This window comes from Triturus cristatus, chromosome 3_2 (genome assembly GCF_964204655.1).
Source record: "Triturus cristatus chromosome 3_2, aTriCri1.1, whole genome shotgun sequence".
In the NCBI taxonomy this organism is placed as follows: Eukaryota; Metazoa; Chordata; class Amphibia; order Caudata; family Salamandridae; genus Triturus; species Triturus cristatus.
Window position 1 is genome coordinate 575,601,809 of NC_140584.1, and position 24,182 is coordinate 575,625,990.

At 49.0% G+C, this 24,182-nt stretch overlaps 1 protein-coding gene across 2 annotated transcripts in view; it reads right to left on the reverse strand.

Annotated features, from left to right (window-relative positions):
• ELOA (elongin A) overlaps positions 1 to 24,182 on the reverse strand; it is a 239,872-nt gene that overhangs the window by 93,653 nt on the left and 122,037 nt on the right. The gene's annotated exons all lie outside the window — the stretch shown is intronic.

The window sequence follows — 24,182 nt, forward strand, 5'->3', positions numbered from 1 at the left end:
AGGGAGACACAGTCCCTATTGCTTACAAATCACACTTGCAGACTAGTCGAAAAAGTTGACACTGCAGTGCAGGTGGCAATTCTGAAAGAGAGAGCGCTGTCGCAAGGGAAATGCATGTTGGTTGTCACACAATATCCTGCCCTTGAGGCAGTGACGAAAGCCAGTGTACCGAATTCAAAAGCTTTGCATCCACGTTGGATACAATGGGTCACTTCTTTGACGTCTCCGGATGTCACTTTCATCTTTGAAATGCACTCTATGCAGGAGCCCCGGCCAAACACCTGAAACAGCTTCAACGCATCGAGAACGCCTCTGCACACCTGATCCTCGATATCCCTTGCCGCAGCCACATCAGACCCCACCTGAGAGACCTACACTTACTCCCTGTCAACAAGAGGGTAACCTTCAAACTCCTCACCCATGCACACAAGGCACTCCACAACACCGGACCAACGTACCTCAACAGCCGACTCAGCCTCTACTCCCCCACCCACCAGCTCCGCAGACCGCGCCCTCGCCACCGACCTCGCATCCGAAGAGTGACCGCCGGCGGCAGATCATTCTCCCACCTAGCCGCCAAGACATGGAACACCCGCCCCATCTGCCTGCGGCAGACCTTCTGACCTTCAGAAGACTTCTCAAGACCTGGCTCTTCGAAAAGTAGCAGCCCCCTCCCCCCCAGCGCCTTGAGACCCTTGCGGTATGTAGTGCGCACTACAAATGCAATGATTTATTGATTGATTGATTGGATGCCTCATTGCAGACTCAGGAGTATTTGCAATATGAATTTGTTCATCCAGCTCCTCTGTCTTTGCGCCCGCTTGAGGAATACCATTGTATCAATTACAATGACGGTTCGGCGCAAGCGGCGACGAGTTCTAAGTACGCATATTCAGCGGCCTGCGCAATAGTGGCTGGTACTTTGGTGAATGGAGAATTCAAGTCTGATGTCGTGCATACGCAGACATTAGGTGATTGTACCGCTCAGTTGGCAGAGCTACGTGCTCTGGTGCTTGCACTGGAGTTTGCTGATCCTCGAGTAACTACTCTTATTGTGAGTGACTTTTTACTGTGTTCAGTCTTTCAACGACAATTTATTCTTTTGGTCTAAAAATGAATATCGTGATTCCAAAGGTAGCACAATCAAACATAAAATGCTTTGGGTACGAGTCGTAGAACTTCAACAACGACTGCCCCTCGTGAATGTACTTCACACTCTTGGTCACCAGCGCGTAGGTGTCCACGCTGTTGGCAACAGTTTAGCTGACGAAGCAGCGAAAACGGCAGTGGCAACATATCTGGTAGCAGCAGTTACAAGATCCAAAAGTAAGATTGATGATGACATCTTGGCAGCTATTGCTGCTACAGAGAAGGGCGATAATTACCCTAGAGGTTTCCCTTCCAAATATTCTTATCATTTAAGTCCTGATAAAGTTCCCTATGTGAGAATTAACGACGTTGGTGACAGATTGATTCCCAACGCGGACTGCAGGCTTTCCTTGATAACAGCTGCTCACAAAGGTATGGCTTCTGCCCATGCAGGCGTCTCTGCGACTGTTACTCTCTTACAACAATGTTAATGGTGGCGCGGATTGTATAAACAGACTCGTGCTTATGTCCTCAATTGTGACATTTGCCAGCAGATTAAACCTTCGACTGCTGCGCGTCCACCTCAAACACAGTTGTACATATCTAATAAACCACTTGGGTGTGTTTATTTGGATCACTGTGGTCCTTTCTCCTCTGATACTGCGTATAAGTACATCTTAGTTGCAGTGGATTCGTGCACACGTTTTCTATGGGTCTGGCCGCAAAGGAGTGCTGATGCTCGAACTGTCATCAGGGATTTGCGTGTCTTTGTGGGAATATTTTGCATGTGGTACCCTCCATTCAGACCAAGGTCCATTGTTCGCCTCTAAGGCGTACAAGGATGCCATGAGAACTTTGGGGGTCCAAGTCAAATTTTCGTCTCCATGCCGGCCTGACGGCAATAGTGTTGTGGAGTGATTGAAGCAATCCCTGACAGCTAGGGTTTTGGGTACTGGCAGGAACTGGTTGGCCCATTTGTATAGCGTTCAACGTGCACTTAATAATCTCCCTAGAAGGTCTCTGGGTGGGCTGACCCCATACGAAATACTCTTTGGCAAAAAAATGTTTGTCCTGGACCTTGATGGTCTAGACATGGCGGTGGCGTTCGCACTCTTTGACGTAGATGATCATTCTGCTGTGTTACAGAATCTACAAGAGACCCGAGACAGTCTTGCAAAGGAACACTTGCCCTCCACAACTGATGCTGCACTTCAGATTCCGGTAGTTGGCGGACTACCTCGAGTTTGTGACCTGGTCCGTGAGAAGGTGGAGAACAAGAAGGAGTTCGGCCCCTCTTATCGTGCACCGGTTCCAGTGCTTGGTGTGCAGGGTACAGGAACAGTCATTTTACCTCCACTTCCTAGTCACAAGGATAACCGATACATCTCCACTGACAATGTCAAACTACAACGAGTGGCCGATTCTTCTTAGTATGACTCCAACGGTCTCTTGTCCAGCAATGCTGAGAAGGAATATGCTACTTACCAGTATGCATCTGTTCTTGGCATGTAGAGCTGCAGATCTATACACTGTGCATAGATCGCCATCTGGTGTTGGGCCCGGATGTTTGCAGTACGTTTTTCCTCTTGGAAAGTCTTTGGAAGTCACGAGTTTGGTGACTCCTCCTTTGGTTGGTATTGCGCATGGGCTTCGGCTCCATCCTCAGATTGTTTTTCGCCAGCAGGGAAAGATGGAGCGTAGTAATAACAGTAAAGAAACCCATGTGTGTTGTATCTAAATAAGATATACTGGAACGGATACAGGTAGCCGGGGAGGCGGGTGGGCGTGTATAGATCTGCAGCTCTACATGCCAAGAACAGATGCATACTGGTAAGTAGCATATTCCGTTCGAGGCATATGAGCTGCAGATTATACACTGTGCATAGACTATATAGCAGTACCCAACCCTAGCGGCGACCACCGGCATCCGTTGCAGTTGTTTGGAACAGTGTTTTTAGTACAGCCTGGCCCACACTAGCTTGTTGCTTGGTTTGCACATCTACACAGTAATGTTTTGTGAAAGTGTGCGGTGTGGACCATGTCGCTGCTTTGCAGATGTCATCTAATGGTATGTTCCCTAGAAAAGCCATAGAAGCCCCTATCTTCCTTGTAGAGTGGGCTTTAGGGGGAACAGATAGCGTTCGTTTTGCTTTGTGGTAGCACATCTGTATGCATTTTACAATCCACCTAGCTATCCCTGATTTAGAAATAGGGTTGCCTTTATGTGGTGGAGAGAAAGAGACAAATAGCTGTTTGGTTTTTCTGAAAGGTTATGTTCTTTGGATGTAGTAAAGTAAGGCCCTTTTAACATCCAATGTGTGCAAAGCCCTTTCCGCAACGGTTTGAGGTTGTGAGAAAAAGACTGGTAATTCTACCGACTGGTTTAGATGGAAGGGAGAAATGACTTTGGGTAGAAATTTTGGATTGGTGCGGAGAACAACCTTGGTCTGATGCATTTGAAGAAAAGGTTCCTGTATAGTGAGTGCTTGTATTTCACTAACCCTTCTAAGGGAAGTGATGGCCACTAGAAATGATGTTTTCCATGTGAGAAATTGCAGCTCACATTTATGTAATGGTTCGAAAGGGGGTCCCATTAGCCTTGTGAGAACTATATTTAAGTTCCAGACAGGTAAGGGTGGTACTCTGGGTGGAATGTCTCTTTTGAGGCCTTCCATAAAGGCTATGATGGCAGGCACCCTGAAAAGTGAAAGGTGCTGCCTGTTTTGTAAGTAAGCAGCAATTGCTGCGAGGTGTAACCGGATGGATGTATATGCTAGGTTACACCTTTGTAGATGGAGCAAGTAACATATGATGTGCTGTATGGACACATTTAGAGGGTTGATTGTGTTGTTGTGGCAGTAAACAACAAATCTTTTCCACTTTGCAGCATAGCATGCCCTAGTAGTAGGGCGTCTAGCTTCCCTGATAATATTCATGCAATCAGGGGGAAGGTTAAGGTATCCGAATTCTAGGACCTCAGGAGCCAGATCGCAAGGTTGAGCTGAGCTGGGTCCGGGTGCCTGATCTCTCCATGGTTCTGGGTTAGGAGGCATGGTGAGAGGTGCAGCTTTTGGTGTGGTACTACCGAGAGTTTCAGCAGTGTGGTGTACCACGGTTGTCTGGCCCATGTTGGAGCTACTAGGATCAGTGTGAGGGAATGCTGTTGTAGCTTTCGCACCACTAATGGAATTAGTGGGAGAGGTGGAAAAGCGTATGCAAATTTGTTTGACCAGTTCATCCATATCGCATTGCCTTTGGACAATGGGTGTGGGTATCTGGCGGCGAAGCTTGGGCATTTTTTGTTTTTGTGGGTGGCGAATAGGTCTATCTGTGGATGCCCCCACTTCTGAAAGAACGGGTGAAGAACCTGTGGGTGAAGTTCCCATTCGTGAATCTGTTGTGTTTGCCTACTGAGCAGATCTGCCACGGTGTTTTGGACTCCTGGGACGTGTTGGGCCAGGAGAAAGATTTACTGCGGAATTGCCCATCTCCATATGCTCTGTGCTAATTGAGAGAGCTGTGGAGAGTGTGTGCCCCCCTGTTTTTGAATGTAGTACATGGCAGTCATGTTGTCTGTGCGAATGAGGAGTGCCTTGCCTGAAATCTGCGTCTGGAAGGATTTTAGGGCTAGGAAGATTGCCAGTAACTCCAAATGGGTGATGTGGAGTAACTTCTGTTGCGACGTCCATGTGCCCTGTACTGTGAGATGTAACAGATGAGCTCCCCAGCCGGAGAGCGATGCGTCTGTTAGGATTATTTGTGGAACCGGGTCCAGGAACGGTCGACCTTTGGAAAGGTTTGTGGTGTTCCACCACTGCAGAGAGCGATGGGTGCGACAGTCCACCAACACCAGATCTGTCAGTTGCCCCTGGGCCTGGTTCCACTGGCGCGCTAAACCCTCTTGGAGTGGACGCATCTGGAGTCTTGCATGAGGCACTATGAAAATGCAAGAGGCCATCATCCCTATCAGTTGCATAAACACTCTTGCTGGAAGAGAGTGTTGAAGTATGAATTTTTGACGCAGAGCCTGTAGGTTTGCAATCCTGGCAGGATTGGGATAGGCTATGGCTTTTGAGGTGTCTATGGTGGCACCGAGGTATTGTTTTGTGTGTGATGGTACCAGGTGGGACTTTTGGTGGTTCACCGTGAAACCTAGCTGGTGAAGTAGCTGGATTGTATCGGCGGTATGGCGCACACATTGGTGGTAGGACGTGGCTTTTATTAGCCAGTCGTCCAAATATGGGAAGACGTGAATGTGCTGTCTGAGGTGTGCCGCCACTACTGCTAGGCACTTGGTGAATACCCTTGGGGCTGTTGTGACCCCGAACGGGAGCACCTTGAACTGGTAGTGTTGCCTGTCCACTACAAATCTGAGGTACTTTCTGTGAGCATGGTGTACTGGGATGTGAAAGTATGCGTCTTTCAGGTCCAGTGTGGTGAGAAAGTCGTTCTGGGAGAGGAGTGGAAGAACCTGTTGAAGGGTTACCATGTGAAAATGGTCTGAATGTAAGTGTTTAGAGGTCTGAGATCTAGATTAGGTCGTAGAGTCTCGTCTCTTTTTGGAATCAGAAAGTACAGGGAGTAGACCCCTAAATTTTGTTGATTGATGGGGACTTGCTCTATGGCTTGTTTTTGCAGGAGGGAGATTACCTCCTGTTTTAGTAACGTGGCATGTTCTTGAGACATTGGGCGTTGCCTGGGTGGAATGTTGGGGGGGGGGGGGGGGTAGATGTTAATTCTAGGCAGTACCCTGAATGAATAATTTGGGTCACCCATCTGTCTGAGGTGATTGTCTCCCAGACGTGAAGGAAATCTTGTATTCTGCCCCCGACCGGAGTGGAATGGTCTGGAGGGAGCGGGGGAAAGTCATTGGGTAGGCGGTGTGGCAGAGCGGGCGGTATTTGTCTTGCCTCTGCCTTTATTATTATTGCCTCTGTAGGCGCCTCTTTGATAACCCCTTGTGAAGGTAGACTGAGGAGGGGATTTATAGGACGTGGATGCACTATCTGAGGAGTAGCCTCTACCCGTGCCCCGAAAGGAAGAGCAGCGAAAGGAGCGCATAGGAGTGTGTGACTGTAGGGCTCCCATGGATTTCGCCGTATCAGTATCTTTTTTCATCTTTGAGGGCTTCATCAACTTTTGGACCAAATAAATGTTGTTGATCGAATGGGTGGTTTAATATGGAGGCTTGCACCTCCGGGTTAGAACCGGAAACTCTTAGCCAGGCGTGGCGACGGAGGAGCACACTGGTGTTTATGGCCCTGGAGGCTGTATCTGCCGCATCTAGGGCACAGCGTATAGAGGTATTAGTTATAGTTTTTCCCTCTTGAATCAATTCATTAGCCCTATTTCTGTATTTTTCAGGGAGATGGTGCATGATGGTCTCTAACTCATCATAATGCGCTCTGTCGTATCTGGCAAATAGCGCTTGAGTGTTGGCGATACTCCATATATTGGCGGCTTGTGACGCAGTGCGCTTCCCTGACGCGTCTAGGAGCTTGGACTCTTTGTCAGGTGGTGGTGCTTCGCCTGACGCCTGAGAATTTGAACGCTTCCTAGCTGTAGATACCACTAAGGAATCCAGTGGTGCAGGGCCTTTAATGTATGAAGGATCTGTGGGGGCGGCTTTATATTTTTTCTCTATACGTGGGTTTAGGACCCTAGCCCTGACTGGGTCTTTAAAAACCTCCGGTGCATGTTTGATTACTCCTTTTAGCATAGGTAGTATTGCAGTAGAACTATGTGCAGTATCGAAGGTGTCTAGGAGAAAGTCTTCCTCCACTGGGTCAGTATGTAGCTCTACTCCGTGATAATGTGCCGCCCTCTGTAGCAGGTGGTGAAAACCTAACGAGTCTTCTGGTGGGGATGGCCTAGATGGATAAAGGTCATCCTGTGGGACATCTGGGATGTCCGGATTGTTATAGTCATCCCATGGGTCTGGGGATCCAGTAGGGGTGGGGTACATCTGCTGGATCATAGTAAGGGTCCCCATGATCATCATGGTCTGGAGACAGGGTCGGAGAGCGATGAGGAAGGGGTGGAGAAGGTGGAGGTGGGGAGGGTGGAGGGGGTGGAGGAGGTGGGGAAGGCACTCTGAAAGGGGAGGTAGCAGTGTCCTTCCTCTTTGGAGGTGGAGCTGGTTTGTCCAAATGTCTCTTTTTTGAAGACAGTGTAAAATGTCCAGTTTTTGGATCCTTGGTAAGTATCTTTTGTAGAGGATCCGGTGTGAAAAGTTCTTGCGACACTGGTTGTTCGGTCGGCGCCGAGGTTTTCGGGGCCGACTGCTTTTTAGGCTTGTCTGTGCCGTGCTTTTTCGGGACCTCCGATTTTTTGTTCGGTGCCGAGAGAGGCTTCGGCACGGGAGTGTCGGCGCCGAGGGCCTTATGATGTTTGGTCGGCACCGAGAGGGCGGGTTTCGACACAGAGGGCTTTGGTGCTGGGCTCGGTGTGGAGGTGGAGGCCGATTTTTTCTTCGGTGCCGAAGGGTGTTTTTCGCCACCGCTGGTAGGCTGGCTCGAGCCCGAGCTGCCGGAAGGCTTAATAGGCTTCTTTACCGGGCCCTAAGGTGGGGTGTTAGAAGCAGTGTCCTTGGTCTTGCCTTGGCTCGAAGGCAAAGGCGTGACCGAAGCCTTTTTGGGTATCGGCGTGGGTGAGGGAGGGGGTATGGTACTCACGACCCTCTGCGCCGGGGTGATGTCCTCTACATATGAGTCGTCGGCCTCGGAAGCACTGACAAGGTCGTCGTCATCTTCTTCGATATTCTGCTGTCCCGGAGCTTCGACATCGTCCCCGAAGATGTCGACTGGAGCGGAGGTCATGTTGCGTCTGGCCCTTCGATCTCGAATAGTCTTTTTCGATCTAAAAGACTTGCAGGCACGACAGTCTCGAGCCTCGTGTTCAGGGGAGAGGCAGAGGTTGCACACCTCATGAAGATCGGTGTGGGGGAATTTGGACCCACATCGAGGGCACTTCTTGAAGGGAGTTATTTCCATCAGCCGAGACCAGAGCCGGGATAGGCCCGAAGTCCGCCGCCGACGACCGGAATCGAAGAAGTGTCGAAGAGAAGGTGATTAAGATGATTTATTATCTGAAGAATCGATGAGCGAGGATTTTGCGTCGATCGTTGAACTGGAAAAGTTCGGAACCGGAGCGCAAAGTATTACATCCGAGCCCGATGGCGGAAAAAAACAATCTGAGGATGGAGCCGAAGCCCATGCGCAATACCTACCAAAGGAGGAGTCACCAACCTCGTGACTTCCAAAGACTTTCCAAGAGGAAAAACAAACTGCAAACATCCGGGCCCAACACCAGATGGCGATCTATGCACAGTGTATAATCTGCAGCTCATATGCCTCGAACATTCTGTTTTGGCTCCAGCAAATACCAACAGGCCAGACACTGCCATCGAGATGAATACAGTTACTAATCCTTTATTGACTCCACCGGCTGCTGGTCCCCATGAAGATACTGAGTATACCTATCCCACAGATGTGTCGTTGCCTGGTGTGCAATCAAGTGCAGTTGACCAGTCACGTTTTTCATTTGACACCAACTCTACAACATCAAATGCCCCATCGAAAATTTCTATTAAAAAAAAAACATTTTTTAATTCTCCCTTGGGCTTACATTTGGCAGGTGCTCATATCTATTTTTTTGTTCATGTCAATTGGATTTGTGGTTGTATTTTTTCGTCTAGTCAATGGACATTATCTTACAGAAAGATCTGCAATTAGATTAATTGATGGAACTTTGGCCCCCCACTCCTCATCACACATCATGAAGAAGAGGGACCAGACATTTGTTAACATTACTGCCTAGCCTGTGTTGGATGGGATTGTATGGGATGCTGTTACATTTCAAATTCATGGCCCCACAGAGGTGATTAATGTCCCCAATTTGCTTCGTGTTTCTATGGGGGATGTTGTGAAACAAAACATACGCTCTGATGATTGGGATGTCCAAGCCGTTGAGGCTCTTTTTTCTGATTTGAAATATTATGCTGCTTTTGATGCTGAAGATTTGTATTTAGATTCAGCAAATTATGGAGAATTGTTTTGCCACCAACGCTATGGCAATCATTTCCTGCATAAAGCGAATACATTTAGAAATTTCGTTAATTATACGCAATGGGAACATTGTCCGGCACCCATTGAAGGCAGCTCCAACACTTTAGTTAAAAAATTTTAAATATTTTATTGATTTCAGTGCATCTAAACCTGAAGCCTTTTATTTTAGAATGGCTGCGGTGTCAGCTTCCAAAGTTAGACTGACCTATACTAAATTATTGTATTCGAAGTCATTTGTGGATGACTTAGCTATAGGGGGCTATGAGCTGTGGAAAGATACCATTGATCTTAAATCTGTTTGGGGGGGTCTAAAAGCTGGCAAGTGCAAGGCTCCAAGGCTTTGCATCGTGCGTGCCTTATTCCAAACCATATGTTATTTTTGAATTCTACTGTTTTTCAGACCACCTGCTTTGGATTGGGTACTTCTAAAAAGATGAATTCCCCTACTATTCCTGATCTGGCTGCTTATCCGACCTGGGATAATCACACAGATATGTCTCTTGAAAAATTGCAGTCCTTAATTACTAATACATCCTTGAATATTTCCACCCTGGCTCCTCAAGGATGGTTATTATGGCAGAAAAGTTCAGAGTCTTGTCATCATCGTTTTCTGGGTCTGCTCCTCGGTTATACACAGGTTAGGGTACACCCACGTTTTGAATCTTCCCATTCGGTTACTACCTATTCAGTAGGAAACTTATGTCAAAATTGGCTTCAACACTCCACCTTGGCATCAGTTAAACTTCATTTGTCCAAATTAACTGATGATGTAGATTTGAATGATTTTGTTAAAGGCACCGTGGGTGGCAGGTCAAAAAGATGGGTGTATGCTATTTACAACGAAGTTTGGAAATGATCTCAAATTGAAGCTGCTTATAGATTAAGAGCTATTAATCAAGCAAATTTGAAAAAAGTGCTTGCTGTCATTGATAACAGCATTAACACCCTTTCTTCCAGAATTTACACATTAGATAATATTGTTTCATCTGTTGTGGATATTGTACAGGATGATATGTCTGTTTTATACCATGGTCAAAATCAATTACGTTCTATAATGCAGTTTGCATGGACTTTACAAACATTGAAGGATGGGAAAGTTCCCTGGGACTACATGAATACATCATCTTTATTCCTGCCGTTTAATCTGACTGGTAAACAACAGTTCATGTCCATGAAAGAATCAACATATTCACTATTGCATATTGAAAAGTTGGAACCTTTACCATTCTCTGTGGCCGAATCGAACTCAGCTGTTTGGCTTATTCATGGATTAATCACTCTACCTTTTCCATTGTTTAAGTTCAGTTCATGTATGAAACCCTATGCTTTAGGCAGATATGAACCACTGGGTACCGCTTTCCTACATCAAGTTTGGTCACTCCCATTTACATACAGGTGCATGAGAGAAGGTAAAGAAGTTTATTTAAAAGGAGAGGATTGCACTTCCACACCTGATCACTCAGTAGTTTGTAGGAACATCCAATTGCATGGCGCATGCAACGTTCACGCACCGGATTTAGCTTGCATTTTGAAGGGAAATCCTGTGCCAGCTATTACATCCACTTTCATGTTATTAGCTAACGGTAGTTATTTGCTTTTAAATAACGAGGCCTGCTGCGGGATGCTTGTAGGGATTCCGTACATTGTAACTGTCTCCCAACGAGTAGTTTGTTGTAAGAATGTCCTTTTCCCACCAGACTGGATGTCTCCATCTGGCTGATCATACCAACCTTGAAAGCAGAGTTCAACAAGATGAGCAGAATAAGGGCTCTATTGTCTCAAAAAGAAGTCGCTCAGACTTCCTCGCGAGAAACATTTGTCCTTCGCGTAGCAAACACCCACACCAAGGTGCACACTCTTTTAAATACTGATCTCCCCCTTCATTTCAGTGCTCTGATTCACACTATATTCAATGCCTCTTCAACAATTGGCTTGGTACATTTTTTCAAAATTGTGGGCTCCGGCCTTGTGACCTTGCTCCAAACAATATTTGGTGTGACACAGGCATTCTTTCATTCTATTTTTTCTAGCGTCTTCGGCGGGCTTCCGTTAATCTTCGCCTTGACTACTGGTGTGCTGCTGTTGATTTGTTTGCTCCGCAATGGCTGCACGATCTATGCAACACGACAGCTCCTCCGGCTGCTCCAACTACGCACCCGGATGCTTGAATACTATGGAACACTACCACTGGCCACTTTGAGCGTAGCCTGTGGATTATCCTTCTGGTTCTCATACTTTACCTGCGTGCAACCTGTTTTCCATTGCCTAGATTGTCCATTCGAATGGGCTCTGGATTTGTGCCTGTTGAACACGGCGTCTCCTGCCCCGGATTATGATCGACTAATGAGTCCCTTAGTGGCTCATGAGTTGGAATGTTCTGGTATCGGGATTATGGCCTGTGGAGCTGCGCATGGAATCCTAGGGAATTAGGATATATATGCTGCAGCCCATGACTTCCTGGCGCGAAGTTATCTTGAAGAACACGCAAGTTGTCCTCTAATGGGGCTAGAGGCTCCGATTTTCGAAGAACATGTATGTTCATTTACTTTATTAGACTGGATGGCGGAATCATTTACTGACTGCTACAATGACTTCCTTTTGGAGGCTGTTGCAACATACTGTGCCTACAAGTTCATGGATTAAATTGGCAGTTCTCCATCTTCCGACGTACTAACTGTTGGACTTGGCCCTTCTGGCAGGTTCACCCCTGAACTTTTTTTGCTTTTTACTGATGACTTGGTGTGGTAATTGTTTGGTCTCTGCGCACTTTCCCTGTGTCCCAGGGTAAAGTGCGTGCGTGCTCTGAGTGTATGTGGTGAGATAGGCCTGCCCTCCCATAGGAATGCATGGGGAATGCATGTGTCCCTAGTAGTTCCTGATGCGTGGGGTGTGCAGGCCCGAGTTTGGTATGTGCGGACTCGTGGGAGTGAGTGCTGCGCGATGATGTGTGTGGCGTGCATGTACCTAGTGTGGAAGTGCCACTTCTAGAAGTGGGCACTTCTGTGTGCAGTGTGTCTGTCGCGTGATTGGCTGGTCATGTCATGTGACGGGCTAGGGATTCCCCAGAGTCAGGATGAGTCACCCAGTGGTGAATGGGGAGATCAGCAGCTAGATGGGTGGGAGGAGTACACCTGGGTCCTGAATAGGACAGGGTTTTCCACACACAATGCTGGCCCCGCCCCCTGCGGTGCGACCGACGACCCTAGCCCTGCCAATGAATAGAGTGAGGGGCTGAGCACATCAAGGGTGCTCCCCAACCAGCTGCGACTGGTTTTCCCCCTCACCCTGAACCCAGAACAAAGGGGTTTTGCTGTATAAGAATGGGGCTGTGTCCCCACAGAAACTGTTCTCTGCCAGGATCTTACCTGAGGGGGGCTGCTGCTGCTGCTGGACCAGAGGACCGCCACTTGGACTACCTCCCTGCCTGGAGGCCCAGTGAGCTGGCTCTGGGCCTAGCCTTGCCCCCCCACCCCTGCCCTGCTGCATGCAGGGAAGGACTTTGCTGGACTTTTGTGGCTACTGGCACCCCTAAGCGCCTGGGAGCGCTTTTATCTTGCAAATAGCGCTAGGAGCGCTTTTTATGGTACCCCCAGCGCTGCCAGAGCGCTTTTCCTTTGGCCGTAGCGCTAGGAGCGCTTTATTTGGGGAAGCCGGTGCCCACCTGGCGTTTGACCCGTCTTTGCGGATTTTAAAGCCTCCTGGCAGGTGCCCACCCTGCCAGGGACATTGCCACTCGTTGGCGGGTGCCCACCCCGCTTATTTGATCATTTACGTTGCGGGTGCCCACCCCGTTTATTTCCCCTACGTCGCGGGTGCCCACCCCGCGACGTGAAACTGTTGCCGCGATCTAAAAATCACCGCTGCAGCCCGGTCCGGGCTTAGAGAGGAAGTCAGGCAGTCCTGGTGCTGACGTGGGCGGGGCTTGGCCCAGCGTGACGGGAGTTCCGGTTATCTGCCCGGGAGCGGAAGAAGCCAGCGGAGGACAGCGGAGCTCCCCTGGGGAAAGGAGAGTCCCGCGCTGCCCGACGACACGAGCAGGAGGCAGAAGGGAGCCCACCCCGCGCACCTGCAACCGCCGACCAGGTGAGGAGGGGCCCGGGGGGTGAGAGAGAGCCGGGGCACGTTTCCAGTGCCTGCCCTCCCCCCCCCACCCCCCCCCACGGGGATCCCGAGGAAACTGCCGGTGTGCTCCCGCCGAGGAAGGGGGCCATCAATATTGTAGAGCGTCCCCAGAGTGGGACTCGCACCAACAAAGGGGGCATATTCGTTTTAGAGCCCGTGAAGGCTCCAACGACTGGGCACGTTGTCCTCGAGCCTAGAAGGCTCCCACGTACTCGGGGGCATTGTTGTAGTTTCTGAGCGCGTGGCGCTCCAACGACGGGGCAAGGTTTGCGAGAGCCCATCGAGGCTCCACCTAAAGGGGGCACCAGTTGTTTCGTGACGGGGCGGCCCCAGATGGCAGCGGGTCGCTCCCCCCTTGCCCCACAGTAACGTTTAGGGCCACGAAGGCTCTAGGGGGCATTTTAATTGTTTTAGAGCCCAGGGAGGCTCCACGGGAGCAACAGAGTTGTTTTAAAGGGCACAGTGGTGCCACGCTCATTCCTCCAGCTGCCCAGCACTTAGTGGGCAGCTGCAACGTTTAGGTTGGGAACTCTACGCTCTTGGCTTGCGCAGCTGGCGCAGCCTTATCTGGACAAGGTGTCCTAGCCCCAACGAGGCCAGTTGGCCTAGGGACTGCCACAGATAGTGGCTAATGTGAGTTTTTGCACCATTGTTCCTTTCCTGCACCTCTGAATGTGTTTATGCGTCATGTGCTTTGCTTTACACCTCTGAATGTTATGCATCATGTGTTTATGTGCTTAGACCCCTACAGGTATTGTGATACTTAGGTGGTTGTTTTCTCCCTAACACAGGTGGTGCTAGTGAGGTCCTGATTCCCTGCGCAATATTTTCTTAAAGGTGGTTAGGGTTGCGCAGGTGGTACTTACCTGATGCTAGTGTGATGACGCTGAGGTCATTATTGCGCCAGTAGTTACTGGTTGTGTGCTATATGTTCTATTTTTAGTGCTACAGTGATTGTATGTGCTATGTTCTAAAATATTATTCCTACGTTCTAAGTGCTATTTCTACAAAGTGCTAATTCCTGACAGTGGTCCATGTGGCCCTGTCCCCTGTATATATAATCCCTTGTAAATTCTGCCCGTGCCTGTTGGCACATTGTAGAGTGTGTGTTTTTATCTAATGTGTTGTGTATAATACAAAGGCTATTTTTATAGAATACCTTGTGTGGAGTTTCCTTTGTGGTGGGCCTTGGGTGTTGTTGCTGCGTGCGCACGCAAACGCTTTACACATCGCCTCAGGGATAAGCCTGTCTGCTCGTGCCAAGCTACCAAGGGGGTGAGCAGGGGTTATCTTTGGCGTGTAACTCCCCAGCCCTGACTAGAGTGGTGGTTTCTGTCTGGCTTTGGCGCAAGCCCTAGCCAACCAGAAATCCCATTTCTAACATTGGTGATCAGCGGTGGGATTTGGACTTGCGTTTGCGCTGTACCGCAGCGGCAACTGGTCGCACTACAAAACTCTGCATTTAGATAAATCACATGGTATAGGGATTATTGTTTTAAAATTGTTTTTAAATTGTCATTTCTTTGGAAATGTGTTTTTGTGCACTGTGAGTTAGGTGTCCCTAGCTCGGGAGGGTAGTTCATCCCCCTTAGTGCATTGTGTTTTCTGGATTCACCAGAGGGTGGGATCCAGTGGTGGCAGCGTAATAGTGTCCTGTACATTTGTCCCCCGCCCTGCGCCCAGAGTTGGTACCTGTGTCACGTGGTGGTCAGGTTGAGGAATCAGGGGTGGTAGAAACTGCCTTACCAGTCCGAGGGGAGGGTTGTGTGTGTGGATGAATGGTGTGTGGCACTAGGCAAGTGAGTGTGAGTTCTCTGGGTTAGAGAGCTTGCTGAATCTTTTTGTGAATTGTGTGCTCCTGTGTTAAACGCAGACCCCTAGGTTCCCTGTGTGATCTTTTCTCTAGAACGTCTGCCAGAATGGAGCCTGCTTTTGATCTCAGTGATCTAATTTATTACAGTATGCAGGAGTTGGAAAGGTTCTGTAGAGAGAGAGGCATAGGGGTGAGAGAGTCAGACACTATGTGTGAACTTAGGGGCCACATGATCCAGTGGGTTAAGAGGCAAAGGGATCTTGAGCGCAGTACGGAAAGGGCCCAGGCCTCACACCTGGAGGGTGGTGGGTCTGTGGGGAGCCCTGAAGATTCAGAAGAGGAGGTAGAGGATGACAATACCTGGACGCCAGTAGAGAGTGAGGACCCCATAGGTAGGGCGTCCCTTGCTGGGTCCAGCGTAGGAGGCAGCGCCTCATCCCTTTCCCTGTCCCCAGAGGAGTGGGAAGATAGGAGGAAAGAAAGGGAGCACCAGCTGGCGTTAGAGAAGCTCAGGTTAGAGCATGCTCAGGCTATGGCGCAGCTGGAGGCCAGGAAGCAACAGCGAGAGACTGAGTGGGTCTTGGCGCGGGAGAGGGTAGAGGAGGCTGAGAGGGCCTCCACCAGAGGCAAAGTAGCTCTGGAGGGTAGACTATCCCCTGCGCGCAGTTTTAATTTTCTGGACTCCCCAGGGAGGGTTGAGTCCAGTGGTAGTAGCGATGTAGATTCCAGTGTAGGAAATCCCAGTCCCCCCAGTCTGGTACCTGTTCCCCAGGAGGAGGAGTTAAGGTTGAAGTTCAGGGGCAGTAGGAAACTGTCTCACCAGTCTTGGGAGGAGTTTGTGGATGAATGTGAGGATGCCCTGTTTGATTGGATAAGAGTTCCCGCAGAAGCTGATTATGATAAACTGTGTGATCTGATTCTCAGAGAACACCTGCTCAATTGTTGTGCGCCGGGGTTGCGCCAACACCTGTTAGGGTGTGGAGTGTCTGCGCCATTTGAGCTTGGAGATGAAGCAGAGCGCTGGGAAAGGGCTAGAGGTTCTCTAGAGTCATTAGGGAGTGACTCCAAAAGTAGTGGGTCAGGTATCTTCCAGCCCAGCGTGGTGGAAGAGGCTCAGTGTAGCCCAGCTAGGTCCCAGGATAGCGAGGAGGGTGTAGGGGCTCACTGCCTGGCTCAGTGGAGCAGGAGTGAGAGGGTGACCGAGGGTCCCCAGACGCACGAAACCCTGCCTCAGGACTTGGATGGTTTCTTGAGGGAACACCAAGTTGGGGACCTAGGCTGTCCTGTTAGCCCATTTGAGGAAGATCTCCTGGTGAGTAGAGGACCTGGAGCACCTGTAACCAGGGCTCCTGTGGTTCTAGAGTCTGGCAGTACCGCTCCGGTAGGGAGGGTACAGGAGTCCAGTGTGAGGAGTGATTGGGGGATGAGTTCCCCAGTGGAAGAGCCTGTGGGTCAGGGACTACCCAGTTGGGCTAGGATCCCGTGTAGTGGCCAGGGTGGCACCACTTCTGTTCGGGGGATCTCCGCGCACTGTCAGGTGGACAGGGGACGGGAGATCAGCGCCAGACAGACAGTCGCTCGGCATATGTGTCCTTTGATAGCCTCAGGGGGATGGAGTGGAAATCCCCAGAAGTCCTGGAGTGCCAGGCAATTATTCCACCAAAGGTTCTAGGCCGGAGGTTGGGAGGCCAGGTTCAGGATCAGCCTGACCTGAAGGGTGGGACGTCTGTTACCAGCGTCCCGACCAGTTCTTCTTCCAGAGGTACCGCCCCAGTTGGTAGGGAGCAGGGCTCTGGAAGGGGGTGCAGAGGGTGGGAGAGCCCACCTCTGCCCCCGGTACAACCTGAGGAGTTAAACCCTGGGTTGGAATGGCGTTCTAGGTGTACCCCTCGCCAGAGGAGGAGGAACCCTAGGAGAAGAGGTAGGGGGAGGAGAGCCTTCCCTGAGACTCCTGGTCCGCCTGAGGGTGTAGACCCTAGGCTGGAGAACCAGTGGCAGTCTAGTCCTGTCTTTCAGAGAGGAAGAGTGGAGAATGGCCGCTATGTGCCAGGGGTTACTACCCCCCCACTCTGTGGTTAGGCAAAGACCAGTGGCACCTGGGTGGCCTAGGGCCTGGTCTTGGCCGCGGACAGCTTGGGAGTACCAGTGGGGTAGCCCAGTTGGTCCAGACAGTGGTGTTAGAAAGAATTCCATGGGTTCACCGTGGCGTAGAACCGGAGGGTGTCCCTGCAGTTGCGGGCCCGCGTCCGTGTTCTATCGCCCCAAGCAGGGAAGTCCATCACGGTGGTGATTGGTCTGCCCTGCGTTTTGGCTGGAAGGGGGTTGTGTTGGACTTGGCCCTTCTGGCAGGTTCACCCCTGAACTTTTTTTGCTTTTTACTGATGACTTGGTGTGGTAATTGTTTGGTCTCTGCGCACTTTCCCTGTGTCCCAGGGTAAAGTGCGTGCGTGCTCTGAGTGCATGTGGTGAGATAGGCCTGCCCTCCCATAGGAATGCATGGGGAATGTATGTGTCCCTAGTAGTTCCTGATGCGTGGGGTGTGCAGGCCCGAGTTTGGTATGTGCGGACTCGTGGGAGTGAGTGCTGCGCGATGATGTGTGCGGCGTGCATGTACCTAGTGTGGAAGTGCCACTTCTAGAAGTGGGCACTTCTGTGTGCAGTGTGTCTGTCGCGTGATTGGCTGGTCATGTCATGTGACGGGCTAGGGATTCCCCAGAGTCAGGATGAGTCACCCAGTGGTGAATGGGGAGATCAGCAGCTAGATGGGTGGGAGGAGTACACCTGGGTCCTGAATAGGACAGGGTTTTCCACACACAATGCTGGCCCCGCCCCCTGCGGTGCGACTGACGACCCTAGCCCTGCCAATGAATAGAGTGAGGGGCTGAGCACATCAAGGGTGCTCCCCAACCAGCTGCGACTGGTTTTCCCCCTCACCCTGAACCCAGAACAAAGGGGTTTTGCTGTATAAGAATGGGGCTGTGTCCCCACAGAAACTGTTCTCTGCCAGGATCTTACCTGAGGGGGGCTGCTGCTGCTGCTGGACCAGAGGACCGCCACTTGGACTACCTCCCTGCCTGGAGGCCCAGTGAGCTGGCTCTGGGCCTAGCCTTGCCCCCCCACCCCTGCCCTGCTGCATGCAGGGAAGGACTTTGCTGGACTTTTGTGGCTACTGGCACCCCTAAGCGCCTGGGAGCGCTTTTATCTTGCAAATAGCGCTAGGAGCGCTTTTTATGGTACCCCCAGCGCTGCCAGAGCGCTTTTCCTTTGGCCGTAGCGCTAGGAGCGCTTTATTTGGGGAAGCCGGTGCCCACCCGGCGTTTGACCCGTCATTGCGGATTTTAAAGCCTCCTGGCAGGTGCCCACCCTGCCAGGGACATTGCCACTCGTTGGCGGGTGCCCACCCCGCTTATTTGATCATTTACGTTGCGGGTGCCCACCCCGTTTATTTCCCCTACGTCGCGGGTGCCCACCCCGCGACGTGAAACTGTTGCCGCGATCTAAAAATCACCGCTGCAGCCCGGTCCGGGCTTAGAGAGGAAGTCAGGCAGTCCTGGTGCTGACGTGGGCGGGGCTTGGCCTAGCGTGACGGGAGTTCCGGTTATCTGCCCGGGAGCGGAAGAAGCCAGCGGAGGACAGCGGAGCTCCCCTGGGGAAAGGAGAGTCCCGCGCTGCCCGACGACACGAGCAGGAGGCAGACTGGAGCCCACCCCGCGCACCTGCAACCGCCGACCAGGTGAGGAGGGGCCCGGGGGGTGAGAGAGAGCCGGGGCACGTTTCCAGTGCCTGCCCCCCCTCCCCCCACGGGGATCCCGAGGAAACTGCCGGTGTGCTCCCGCCGAGGAAGGGGGCCATCAATATTGTAGAGCGTCCCCCGAGTGGGACTCGCACCAACAAAGGGGGCATATTCGTTTTAGAGCCCGTGAAGGCTCCAACGACTGGGCACGTTGTCCTCGAGCCTAGAAGGCTCCCACGTACTCGGGGGCATTGTTGTAGTTTCTGAGCGCGTGGCGCTCCAACGACGGGGCAAGGTTTGCGAGAGCCCATCGAGGCTCCACCTAAAGGGGGCACCAGTTGTTTCGTGACGGGCGGCCCCAGATGGCAGCGGGTCGCTCCCCCTTGCCCCACAGTAACGTTTAGGGCCACGAAGGCTCTAGGGGGCATTTTAATTGTTTTAGAGCCCAGGGAGGCTCCACGGGAGCAACAGAGTTGTTTTAAAGGGCACAGTGGTGCCACGCTCATTCCTCCAGCTGCCCAGCACTTAGTGGGCAGCTGCAACGTTTAGGTTGGGAACTCTACGCTCTTGGCTTGCGCAGCTGGCGCAGCCTTATCTGGACAAGGTGTCCTAGCCCCAACGAGGCCAGTTGGCCTAGGGACTGCCACAGATAGTGGCTAATGTGAGTTTTTGCGCCATTGTTCCTTTCCTGCACCTCTGAATGTGTTTATGCGTCATGTGCTTTGCTTTACACCTCTGAATGTTATGCATCATGTGTTTATGTGCTTAGACCCCTACAGGTATTGTGATACTTAGGTGGTTGTTTTCTCCCTAACACAGGTGGTGCTAGTGAGGTCCTGATTCCCTGCGCAATATTTTCCTAAAGGTGGTTAGGGTTGCGTAGGCGGTACTTACCTGATGCTAGTGTGATGACGCTGAGGTCATTATTGCGCCAGTAGTTACTGGTTGTGTGCTATATGTTCTATTTTTAGTGCTACAGTGATTGTATGTGCTATGTTCTAAAATATTATTCCTACGTTCTAAGTGCTATTTCTACAAAGTGCTAATTCCTGACAGTGGTCCATGTGGCCCTGTCCCCTGTATATATAATCCCTTGTAAATTCTGCCCGTGCCTGTTGGCACATTGTAGAGTGTGTGTTTTTATCGAATGTGTTGTGTATAATACAAAGGCTATTTTTATAGAATACCTTGTGTGGAGTTTCCTTTGTGGTGGGCCTTGGGTGTTGTTGCTGGGTGCGCGCGCAAACGCTTTACACATCGCCTCAGGGATAAGCCTGTCTGCTCGTGCCAAGCTACCAAGGGGGTGAGCAGGGGTTATCTTTGGCGTGTAACTCCCCAGCCCTGACTAGAGTGGTTGTTTCTGTCTGGCTTTGGCGCAAGCCCTAGCCAACCAGAAATCCCATTTCTAACACTAACACTAACGCTAATATTTTTACTTTTTATTTTTTACTCCTGATTGGGCTGTGTATCGCCCCTGAGAGATGTTTTAATTTTTTACTTTTTCCCCAACAAAGTTTTCGAACTTTCACTACCAATTATACGGATTAGCAATAGATGAAATTGGTTCGGTCTCACTCAAACTTGAACTCTGCGTTCCTACATTGCTTCCCTATTCTGTTCGTGGTCCGATCAAGGCAGGGTGTAGTGAAGGCAGGGTTTTATGTGCACACTCTGCTATGTTAGCATAAGTGCTTTAGAAGTTAAACGCCATCTTGCCACTTTGCTGCTTTTGCACACGAAACTATAGGTAGTTATTACAAGTAAAACTGCTTTCTTGCTTTTTCTTCACATGAGAACGGTTTGTTGTTCACATACCTAGACGTGCACCGTGACCTTAGTCTGAACACTGTGTGCAGAAACCGTCAAGGTCAAATAATGTATGCTGTCGAATTCAGGTTGATCGGCCCACGCTCTAGACACAACAAGCACACAACTGCAAATATCTGAAACTCAAGTGCCTTTGATATTGCATTTGCATGCATGATTCAGACACTTGGAGAAAACCTTTCCAGACACAGAGAGCAGAGCCGATCCTGTGATGTGATTCACCTAAGCCGATCTTTGAGGTATGGGGTTCCCCATTCAAACCTAGAGACCTTCTGTTAGTATATAAAACTAGCTTACTAGCCAGGGGAGGGTGGTTCACAAGGTATTATAGGACCTGTTTCCACTATCATTATAATATGATTTCTCCCTTCACTTTCTATGGAATTGTAACAATGCTGATGGTTTTATTTCTAATCATTTGTCTGCTTATGTTAGCCAAAGTACTGCACCTTAGAGCACGTAGCTAAAAATAAACATTTTAAACTTTTCAGTGTCTCTGATTACTCATGTTGTGGACTGATATGAGAATAACAACAAAAAAGTGTTTCGGATTCCCACCATTCCTGAGAGTATTCTAAGTCGCTTTTTCTGGGTTGTCTAATCATTGGTAGCTTCGAAATGATATGGAGAACGAATGAGACACTGATGCTAGTCGGTTAGGGGTTCTGGGTACTGAGGTGAGTTTTTGGTACACCACAATTCACAGAGGTCCTGGTTTCCTGTGCATAGTTCTGTGCATGAGCAGAATCCCCGCAACAGTAAATTAGATGGAGAAAAGTTTGTTCCTTCACGAAGCATTTATTATTCTGATGTTTGAAGTCCTACTCCCAATTAATATGCAATTATTCATCATTGTTTAGCCCAAAAGGGAACTTGTTTTCTCTTATGATGTACCAAGACTTTCTTTGTCTTAGCAATCGGATCCCGTCACCCCCTCTTTCAGCTTTGACAATGTGTTTGATCCCATAGCATGCCATTATTTTCCAAGTATCACCTTCATGATATTCCATTATATATTTTTCTCCTCCATATGATGGATCTCTATTCTATAGCTCTTATATGCACAAGCATTGGTTTCTTGAATAGGCTAATGGTACTTATTAGATATTGGAGACCACACTTGCATTCAAGGATATATAACATGAGTTGTCTCACGTGTTATCCTTTGCTGGATTCTGATACTTGGTCAGTTTTTATTTTTTATTTCTTTCATATTTTTGCCAATCTTACATGCTTTACATACAAAGCACTTATTGAAGCCAACCCTGGAATTAACTAATCACATCTTCATTTGTTTCTTTTCAAAGTGACTTTGTATTAGCTTGTCCTTCAACTAAGGTGGCTTTCTGTATGCAATTGACACAGTTGGTATTAATGGGGTTCCTATATCTGGATCATGTATTAATCAACTTCTTAGATATTTCTATCTATGCAGAAAACTGCAAATTTGAGACCACAGTACACAGAAAAGGGACATCCACCAACTCAGTATTACATGGCTCTCTGATTTCACCCACAACCTCTACTGCGAAGTATTCCCTATGGGGCTTACCCAAGACTAAAAATGAATTGTTCTACTAAGACTTCTGGAAAAACTGCCAGGAGACTTGGGAACGTTTCAAACGGATGGGTTTCCCCACAAAGATATTCGGAAAGTATAGACCGGGCGACATTGAAAGAGGGGAGAAACTAATTACTAAAATGGAGACCAATGAAAATAAAATTGAAGGATGAGGAAATACGACTCAGTCTAGCTTACAGTAAAGAGAACCAACAAATAAGGAAAATCTTTCAAAAGCACTGAGGCCTATTGATACTGATCCGGATATAGGAACGAGATTTCAGCAAAACATCATGGGCGGCAGGTGAGGGGCAACTTGATGATTTTAACGAAGTCTTCGTGAAGAGCCACGCTTAGTTGTAACGAGTGCAGAGCTGAGAGCGCATCCTATTTGCAATTAGGGACGGCACCCTGGTGAATGTGCGGCAGCCCATTCAGGGTAAATATTGTGAGGAAGGACTTCATGTTTTTCATCAGCATGTGGCAAATACAATCAGGTATTTCTGCATTTCTTGGAATAATGTCTACTATTGTATTTATGCAACTTTGAACACCAGCCATTAAACATGAATACCTCCATTTGGAGCAAACTGAACATTTTACATGCTGGTGTGGCAGCTGCAAACTAAGGATTTAACTCAGATAGCTAGCCCTTCCTCTATGTTGACATATGGTTCTCCAATGAGAGAACAGCTTTATAAATGTAAATGAAACTGTGAAAGTAGCATCTTCACTGCAGCAAGTATTGAGAAACGCATGTTTGCAGACACGCATCTACTTTCTGGAGAAATAAAGTCTAATTGACCCCACGAGTGCCAGACCTGCTTTTATGGGGAGTTTTGTATTTATATGCAGGTTCACCCTCACACACGGTGCACCCATCTCTAAAGAGTTCAGCAGCTTTGGTGGAACCTGGTAAAGAATTGTAATGCCTGCTGCAAAAACCGCTGCTTTTGGAGAAATATGGCTCATTCTGCTGACGACGGTCGGAGGTTATTGAACCTGAGGAATGATGGCCATTGAGCCAAATTCCTGAGGCGGTGGGCAATAGATTTCTGCAACACATTATCAGCGGCAGACGAGGGGCAACTTGATGATTTGAATGACATCTTTGTGAAGAGACACGCATGGTGGTAACATGCGCAGAACTGAGAGCGCGCCCGATTTCCAATATTGGGTAAATATTGTGAGGAAGGATTTCATATTTGTCATCAATATGTGGCAAATACTATCAGGTATTTCTATGTTTCTTCAAATAATGTCTACTATTAGTGAGATAATGTAGTTATGCAACTTTGAACACCAGCCTTTAAACATGAATATCGCCATTTGGTGCCAACTTAACATTGTACTTGCTGGTATGGTTCCGCAAACAAAGGATTTAACTTGGTTGGCAAGCCCTTCCTCTATGTCCACATATGGATCTCAATTGGGAGCACAGCTGTATAAATTTAAATGAAAGTGGCGTCTTCACTGCAGCAAGTATTGAGGATGATTATTAATCCCATGATTTTTTATGTATTTTTTGGGGGATTCTCCACATTCCATTGCCTAATCCCAGAGACCAGTGGCACTTCGCAAATTACAGGCAACTTCAATTAAAAAAGCGACCAGGGAATCCTTTGGTGATTTAAGTACCCCCTTTATTTCTTCATACAATAACGTGGGTAGCAAACACATTTTGGGTTCGTCAAACGCCTTCAACATAACCAACATACATATATATATTACAAAGTTTATTTTAATATGTTACCTACATAGGAAAGGGCTTGGATACAACATAAGGTAATCACTTACAGTTGCTTACTGATAAGTCCAGCACCTAAGGCAGAAGAGAACTATTGTTTTTGAAGATGCAATAATATAGTTTTCAGACCTGACCTGGCTTTAGCCTAGGGTTCTAGTGTAGGGTTGCCTATGTAAAAGGCTCACATTTAACCTACCTTACCGTAAATAAATGATATTTCGACA